This window comes from Crocuta crocuta, unplaced genomic scaffold (assembly GCF_008692635.1).
Source record: "Crocuta crocuta isolate KB4526 unplaced genomic scaffold, BGI_CrCroc_1.0 scaffold189, whole genome shotgun sequence".
Lineage (NCBI taxonomy): Eukaryota > Metazoa > Chordata > Mammalia > Carnivora > Hyaenidae > Crocuta > Crocuta crocuta.
In genome coordinates, this window is record NW_027551564.1 from 804,700 (window position 1) to 813,411 (window position 8,712).

Here is an 8,712-nt window from a genome sequence, read left to right on the forward strand (position 1 = left end):
TTTTTTTTTTTTTTTTTTTTTTTTTCTTTGGTGAGATAGCTCCCACATTTACTTTCAGTTACTATTTATTTCCAATTCTCTTTCCATTTGTTTTAAGTATAGGTAATTTTACCTGTGGTTCTAGGGACAGGAATATGACCCAGCATTGGCAACTCAGAATAACTGATTAGAAAGTTGGTTATATAATGTAACTAGTGGCTATGAGAGAAGATATCTGGACTTTTCTTTGTCTATGCATATAGAGATGCAGACTCTACTTTTCATGTGGACTTGTTGCCTGGAGGGCACCATCCATCGGGAACCAGCATGCATGGTGTCACTCTATGCTGGCACTGCATGGTAATACCTTATCTGACCTAGATGCCAGCCGTAAAGCCAACAGAAGCTCCTGGTACTCATTGGAGCACCTAGGTCCACTTTCACTAGACTCTGGATTTTGAGCAACATAGCCTCTAAGTTCCATTTTACTTAAAGAAGTTTATATTGGCTTTTTCTTTCTACTGTTTTATTTTAACTTTTACTATTTTTAAAAATGCATTTATTTTGAAAAATAGAGAGCAAGTGGTGGAGGGGCAGAGAGAGAGAGAGGGAAGAGAGAGACTCCATGTTGTCAATGTAGAGCCTGATGTGGGGCTCAATCCCACAAATCATGAGATCATGACCCAAGCCTGAGACCAAGAGTCAGACAACTGGCTGAGTCACCAGGCGCCCCACCTTTCTATTGTGTTTAAAAGTAATTAACTGGATAATTGAGACTCTAAAAACAATGTAGAATGAAGTGACATACTTACAGGATCATGAGTTCAACTACCACTTGGGATATTAGTGTCTCTCTCACAACTACCTCTCCTTTTTTTTTTTTTCTTTCCTTTTCTCAATTCCTATTTCCAAAGCAATATAGTATTAGCCCTCAAAATCATATGTAGATATAATAATCTATCTCCTTGATAGTGCTAGTTATATCACAAAAGGAAATATGACCAAAGCTGACCCAAACATATTCAGATTTAAGAAAAACTATGATATTGGAAGATCTCAGAGTATCTTCTTCTGGCAGTATAGCTTAAAAAACAGATGAATAGGAAGTGAGGAACTGTATGAAAGTATAGCCTTAAAATAAATTTATCTCCCCCTCTTTTAATGTATGTACACTGACTCCATTTATTTCTTAATACCATACTGTCCTTCCAATTGTATTACCCAACTTAAAGGCAATTTCCATTTCTTTTGAGGCTATGTTAGAGATAGAAACTATAAGATGTGGAGGGTCTGTTTGTTTTCCATACATGATGACACATAACTTCCAAGTTTATTTTCTCTATTTTCCTGCCTTTTTCTGTTCCATTGCATTCTTATCTTAGACTCCCATTCCCCACTATGTTCATTCTATGATCATCCAGCAGCATCAGAGGAAGCTAGAATAAAAATAAACTTTTTATAGTGTTGTAATTAGAGTAACAGGTAGAGAGATCAGTGAATACATGGCTCAGTGCTAAATTCTTGCAGATGTTTCTGACTGAATTCTTGCCAACTGAATTTGAAAGCAATGTATGACTGTTTCAGGGAACCACAATCAGCTCTCCCATTCTGCACTTTTGGGTCCAAATTACTTACAAGCAACATAATAAAATAACTTACATCTCTCCAGTTTGTTGAGCTAGAGAACATACTCAAGCAGGGTGACTTTTTCAAATCTCATTTTTTGAAACTTTGTCAAAAGCATGATTATATTATTATTATAAGCAGAATTACCCTTTAAATCATAATTATCAGAGTTTCAAACATCTGTTGATAATTAGTACTCTTATTCATACAAACTTATTTTTAGTCCAGAATTGTCCTAGGCGTTGTGGATTGTGAGATTATTTAGGGACTTAGATAAAAGTGTAGATATCCTTAGACTTATTCCAATACTAACACACAAGGATCTATGGTAGAGGGTCCATAATAAGTCTTCCAAGCAATCCGTAAACTTGGGTAGATTTGTGAAACAATGATTCCATTTTAGTGCCCACTTTATCTTTTACAACTGATCATTAATCAAGAGTGCCTGCGTCATTTGATTAATCTATTCCTCAGATACTTCAAAACTCTCACATATGCTTGTGTCCTTCACATAAATTATTGTTCCGAGAATTGTATTCCTTTCCCCATATTTTTGTTTCCTGAATACAAAATGTGCAGCGTTATTGTGAAATTATTTTGTTTGTGTATGCTACACAGTTCCAGAAAAAAATTGGCTTTGACACATATTTTGTTATTTACTTTAGTTTCTCAGCAACTCACTTCCTTTTTTCTTTACATCAGCTTGCATCCCTGTTTCTTCTAGGAAGTCTATCTAGATCTAGATTCTCAAAGAATTATCCAAAAGACTAGAGAACTAGGAAATTATCAGGAAAAAGGAAAGAGAGGAAATGTTCAATGCATTTCACAAAAAGTGGACTTTTTGGATGTTCCCACTTCATTCGCTCCCAACATTACCTCTAATCTCCACACCACTACTGCGATTGGCCATTGATGTTTAAGCTATCCCCACAGTATTTACAGATCCAGGTAAAGCACTGAAGTGGGTGATTGTAGGTCATATGCTCACTTTCAACTCTCCAGTACCTGACAAGAGTAAATAGTGAGCTTTTCTTTTTTCCATAGTGTAGGAAAAAAGAATTCAGCATAGCATAATAGTAGACTAACTTAAAATAGGTAGTGTGCTCACATCCTGAGTAATAAACATAAAACAAATAACAGTAATAATGCAAAACTTGATTGCTCAACATCCATATAAATTCTTCTTCCCATATATAAGCTTCCAAACCAAAAACTTGCTCTCAAGAAGCATCTATCTCCTTTTCAATGCAAAATGTATGCATATGTGACTGTGTGACTCAAAGGGAGGCAAACTCAATATTACCACATAGAATGCTAACTGTCCAGATAACTTGGCATTGTCCATTTCTTTTCTATTCTGATCTGATGCTGTCTAAATATTATCCCACATACAGATTAAGTTGCATAGTTAACCACATGCAATATACTCTATATATAGTTTAGTGGAAGAAACTACTAAAAAAGTATATAGATAGATTTAGAGATCTCTGGAAAGAAAGGGCAATTAAATTCACTTTGGGAAAAGATAATTCCTCATTTCTGTAGCTGATTACTGATTCATAGTTGGAATTTATGATCATTATTCATTAAATATATAATACCCCCTTTGAATCTAATCTGGAATTCAACCAGTTCTAAGGATTTTTTCTTTAAACATAAACCTTTATTTCTGAAAGATCTGAGCTCATTGTGGTACTGCTCATGTACTGTTACAGTAGCCTTCCATTGACATTCATCATTATATTTAAAAAGTGGTGAAGTATTCCCATAATAAATTGGCTCTATCCAAATGTTCCCAAGTATCTAATCTGTGGAAATCACTGAAACCAATATCAAAATTCCCATTTTCTTCAAATGGCATCAGAAACATCAAAAAGTAAGTTGTTGTCACATTATCTAATTCAATGGAGTCATGAATTCACTAGTGGAAGTCTGTCTTTTTGAGGTACTAAAATCTATGAATTGCACAAGATGACAGTCATGAAAATAATGAACAAATATTTTGTGAATGGATACAATGGGAAGTAAAACTGTGTGAATGAGTTACTATGATAGGTGTTATGCCCTACTTCTATTTATTAACTTTCAGATCGGTACAGAATACATTCTACACATTGCATGATGCTGTTTACAACTGATCCCTGATTGGGAAAGCTAATGATTTATGTAGACACCAACCCAATGCCTTCCTTATGTTACTGTAAAAAAGAACTCCTCAATCAAAAGCAATGCTCTATAAAATACTACAGTGGTTTGTATTCATTTAGTCAGTGTATGGACTTGTTATTGACAAAAGCATGAAGGCAGATAAAGTATTTTGAAAACCTGTGTGAGTACCTCTTTGAGACCAAATTGCTACCTTCTCTAAGGTGAAAGGGGTAAATAAAATTGACCTGATTCAAGGCTACTCTTACTTAGCATATTATACAATATTAGTCATTTGAGGCTGCTTATTTCTAGTAGCAAGTTGAATTATTCAGTGGCAGAAAAAACTAAAATAACCTTAGTTATGGAAAGTCCATGCCATTAAATTTCTGTATATCCTCCCATTTTCCAAACTGTCGCCTTGTGAGGTTTTTGTGGAAGCATTGCAGCGGCACTTGGAAGAGGCTCACTTAAGTATTTAGCTTAAGTAAACTTGCCCAGCTGATAATTAAAATCCCCTCTGGCATAATGGGCTTTGAATAAGAATTCACATGTGACACAAATATTTTTCACACTCTGGGCCATTGTACAAATTCTCTCTGCAAGAATCCTCATTGTTTCTAATTGTTCTACTTGCTTCTTTCATTTCTTTGATTATCCAAAAACATAAACTACCCTTGCTATGAACTGGGCTATTCTGATCTCATGCCTTATCTGTTTCCAAACCAAGTGGATGACAAGATGTACTACTCTAAGGAATAGCTCCTGAAAATATGCATCCCTTGGTCCCATTGCCTTCAGAAGCACTCCTGAATAGCTATACTGTCAACACAGCTCATTTCTGATTGCTTTACAAGTATATAAGATAGAGTCATCAATAAAATGTTACTTTCCACTTCCTATGTCAGATGACAAAAGAAAATTCCTTATGAGAAATGGATGAGTTGAAGACAAGTTACCTGGTAGAAATAATCATGGTGGGAAAGTTAATGACATGGTCAGATCATGCAACTTATTTATGCATTTCAGGAAATTACATATATGCAGTTATTCCTTGAACAACCTGGGGTCAGGGGCACCAATGCTCCCACACAGTTAAACATCCATGTATAACTTTTAACTCCTCAAAACTTTAACTAATGAAAGATACTGTTGACTAGAAGCCTAACCAATAACATAAACAGCCAATTAACAAATATTTTTATATATGTATTATAAACTATATTCTTGCAAAAAAGTAAGCTAGAGAAAATACAATGTCATTAGGAATGTCATAAGGAATAGAAAATATTTTTTCAGTATTGTACTGTAAAAAAAATCTTTATGTTAAGTGGACTCAGGCAGTTCAAACCCATGTTTTTTGAAGTTCAACTTTATGTCTCAGGTTTTTTTATAAGATGATAATTACCCCAAATTATGTCAGTTCAACAAAAACAATTCACAATGAACATTTAGGGTCATATGACAATGTGGTAAGCATTCCAGATTTCAGTTTTTATACCTTTTTTTGGCCCTATTAACAACCTGAAGCTATTTATGAAGATGGTCATGGTTACATGCAAAGATGGCATAGTCTTGCTTCTAAACTAAGAGGTATCCACTGTGGTTTCCAATTCTGGTTTGTTGTAGCCTCTGTATAGCACTCTGAAATCTCATAAATGCTTGAGTGGTACTCAGTTTGCTGAGTCAAAGAGCCAGTTGACAGATTCACTTTTTTTTTTAAGTTTGTTAATTTATTTTGAGAGAGATAAAGATAGCACAAGCAGGGAAGGGACAGAGAGAGAGAGAAAGAGAGAAAATTCCAGGTGTGCTCCATACTGCCAGCTGCAAAGCCCCATGGGTGGGAGGGGGAGGGTCTTGATGCAGGGCTTGAACCCATGAACCAGGGATCATGACCTGAGCCAAAACCAAGAGTCACTCAACTAAATAAACCACCCTGGTACCCCATGATAGATTCACTTTTAACTACACAATTTTACTCTGCTGTTGGTCTCTTAAGCTTGCCTGTCTTTCAGATCACAAAGTAAAAAGACTGAGTCAAACCTCTATGTCTTTTTTGTAGTGGTAGTGAGCAAAAGGTGCAGCATAGTCTATGATGGGGAAGAATCATATGACCTTCCCTGAAATGAAAGTTGTACATATTTTGTGGAGTACATTTTCTACTCTTTGACAAATGTATTTTCATACCATTAAAATTATTTATTTGGCTTATAATAACAATTACCATCCTCATTTATTAAAAGGCTCTAAATTCTTGTGACTTAGACAAGGATATGTAATTACTTTTGGTGAACCATTTTGGCAGTGAGAAGGAAGAAAGTGCTCGAGGGACTTAACTTACTGTAAAGTCCTTGTCTCCTCAGAAAAGAGATTCAATGTAATGATAAGGTCATTATGACAATTCCATAATGTTATTATCTTTTACAATTTTCATCTAAAGCTTGCTAGTATAATGAGATAGGTTCAAGATTTCAATGAGTCAAATGTGTATTCACTTCAAGTAAATTCCTATTTACATAACTTGCTTTTTATAAGTCTTCATTTACAGTTGACAACTTTGTGATTCTGGATCCCTAGGAAACACTGTTAACTCAGAAAAATTCTTTTCTGATCCTTGAAATATATCTGTTTTTCTCTTTCTTAGTGCTTGGTTTTCTTGGTAAAATACCATGATAATTTTGCAGAGTTTGGGAAAAGATTTCTAGTATAATCTTGCTGTTGCATTTTAAGGTCTTGCCTTAAATATACACCACATTTATATCCATATGGCATTTATATTATATATATATAATATTTCATAATTAATGTAAAGTAGCATAAACCTACATTTCCTGTCATGCTAGGATGCAGACATGACTGAATATAACTTTAGGACAGATAGAGCAGAGCTAAAAGAAATGTAAGTGATTGACATATTGAGCTCTACTGGGAAATATTTCATTTTTAGGGAGGAATAATATGAGATAAATAAATTGGATTAAAAAATGTTGAAGAATTTCTGCTTTTGGTAATGATAGGCTAGATGGTTTAAAATAACTTCACTGAAAACAACTACTTACTGAACCAAGAAAAAAATGCATTAGAGAAGAACAAGCCAGTGAGAAATTGTGAATTCATTCTGGGAGAGCAGAGAAGAATAAATGGATGAAATGAACATTTGGGACCTCTTCTCTTTTAGAAAAAGCACAATGATTTGGAAGCAGTAGCTGGGAGGTTGGGAAGCTGAGCAAAGCTTTCCACAGACTCATGGACTTTAAAAGACAAGTTTGGAGTATAAGTCCATTTGGAAAATATCCATAGATTTTGAAATGGACCCTCAACAACTACAACAAAGGAATAAACATGAACTGGAAAGAAACAAGTCTTCACTAGAGCTAGAGTTAGTTTCAGATTATCTCAATTTTGTGACACTGCCAGAAGAAACGATAAATTCTCTGTGGATAAAATGTACATAATCCAGAGCTTCAGATGACCTTAAAAAGGTACAATGTACCATGGCAAGCACAGATCAGACTTACCAGGCATATGAGGAATAGAATGTGAATGAAAACTGGCCCAAAGCACTGACCCATAAAGAGTATGAATAATGGAGGTACCAGTCACAGACTTTAAAATAAGCAATGATTAGGATGCTTAAGAAGCTAAGACAAAAATAGAAAATGAGAATATAAATGTAATTAGAGCTCAGAGTTACAATAAATGAAATTAAGAACTCAATAAATGCATTGAATATCAGATTAGATACTGGTGAAAAGAGTTATTTAACTAGAAGGTGAGCCAAGAAATAAATATTCTGAAACAGAGATATATCTTTAAAATTGTGAAAGGTATGAGATGATGCAAATTAACACATTTGTCTGCTTCAACTTCATAGATACTATCACCAAACATGAGAACTGAAATAATGAACTTTATTAGAGTGCAGGGAAGGCAGCATGAGCTTTATGTTCATATCCAATTTACTCCCCGCATTCAACAATTTCCATGGGGATGGTGCTGAGGTGGACCCAGGTAGATGCTGTACATGCATGAAATTTGTTTCACAGCTAAGGAACCCCTAGCTTAGAAAACCCCCAGTCTTACAACAAAGCTGCAAGCAAACCTGCTGAACTTTTGCTCTAGATCGAGACACTTTTTTTATTAATAAAGAAATAAAGGAAACCATTATTCTTTTTACCATAGTGGAAGACACTATATCTTCTGATATTGTTTGCTAGGTAAATGCCCTTGAAAATAGAGCATGAAACAAAATCTGGCCCCAAAACATGTAGAAATATCATGGTGAATTGTCCACAAACAGTACACACCCCTTATATCTACATCATCATGTATTCTGAACATTATTTCCATGAGTATTCCAATCATGGAATTGTTCACTCAGATTAATCTGAAAGATGTAGACTGGCATTTAATAAGGCTCCCATCAACAGGATTATAAACAGCAGGATAAATCCCACTAGTCATGCCACCCAGTACCATTTACAGTAATAGTTCTATTTATAATACTACCCAAACTGGAAACTCAGTGATCATCATAGTAGAAAAGATAATAAATTATGGGGATTTACACATAAAATGCTCCTGAAATTGATTGTGAAAGTTGTAACTATATGCACCAATGAAAATGAATCTAAGAAAATAATTTCATATTCACAAATGCAGGTAAAAAAGAGTACACATATCTGACTCAATTTACATAATGTTCAAAACAGACAGAATCAATACATGGAGTTAGAAGTTAACATAGTTTGTGAAAAAGCATCTGAGGGAGTAGGGGCTTAGTGCAGTTTTTCTTAATCTGCATACTGGTTACCTAGAGTTGTTAAGTGTGTGAGTATTTCATAGAGTTGTAGATATAGGATTTGTGCATTTCAGTAAAAGTTGCCCAAATAACAAAAAAAGTACTATATCAACCAAAAATACTATATTAATATAGTATATACTAAGTATAGTATACTATTT

At 34.5% G+C, this 8,712-nt stretch overlaps 1 pseudogene; it reads right to left on the minus strand.

Moving 5' to 3' along the window:
• The window catches only part of LOC144219965 (DNA dC->dU-editing enzyme APOBEC-3H-like), a 107,383-nt pseudogene extending 106,920 nt beyond the window's left edge, over nucleotides 1-463 (minus strand).
• Between the last annotated feature and the right edge of the window lie 8,249 nt (nucleotides 464-8,712).